The sequence below is a fragment of the Alligator sinensis genome, unplaced genomic scaffold (assembly GCF_000455745.1).
Source record: "Alligator sinensis unplaced genomic scaffold, ASM45574v1 scaffold444_1, whole genome shotgun sequence".
Taxonomy (NCBI): domain Eukaryota; kingdom Metazoa; phylum Chordata; order Crocodylia; family Alligatoridae; genus Alligator; species Alligator sinensis.
The window spans coordinates 1216684-1217349 of NW_005841886.1; positions in this window are offsets into that span (position 1 = coordinate 1216684).

The window sequence follows — 666 nt, forward strand, 5'->3', positions numbered from 1 at the left end:
AACTAGGATCCTAGATGTACTCCCTATGGCCGGATGCCCCTAGACAAATGGTCTCCTTAAAAGGCATCACTTAAATTTACAAAACACCTTCAAAAAATGGGCTTGGAAATAAAAAAAAAATCATTAGCTTACTGGACACTCAGTGGTGGCAGCAGCAATCCTTCAATTCGAAGATGATCTCTGCTACAGTTCATTGATTGGTCTTGAGGTAACCTAAGCGTCCAATCCTTAAGCCACAAATCTGTCTACAGAAGGTGCAGGTCTTTCCACAGGGGAGGGGAGGCAGAAGGCCAGGATTTCTCTCCTTTCTTCCACCGCTCTATTCTCTGCTTTGAGGGCGACATGCTTTATCTTGAAACAGGCAGCCACTTGGTTGACGTTGTGGTGCCACTGGAATCAGTCAGCAGCCAGCTCCTCCCAAGTCTTGACGTTGGCACCTGTTTTCTTAAAGTATGCCTTCAGTGTGTCCTTATAGCATTTCCTTTGACTGCCACAAGATCTCAGGCCACTACTAAGATGGGAGAAGAGCACTTATTTGAGGAGTCAAGAGTCAGGCGCACACTGTCTGGTCCAGTGAAGTTGGTGCTTGAAGATCATCAACTCGGTGCTTGTAACATTGGCTTTAGCAAGGATGCTGGCATTTGCACAGTGATCTTCTCATTTGCT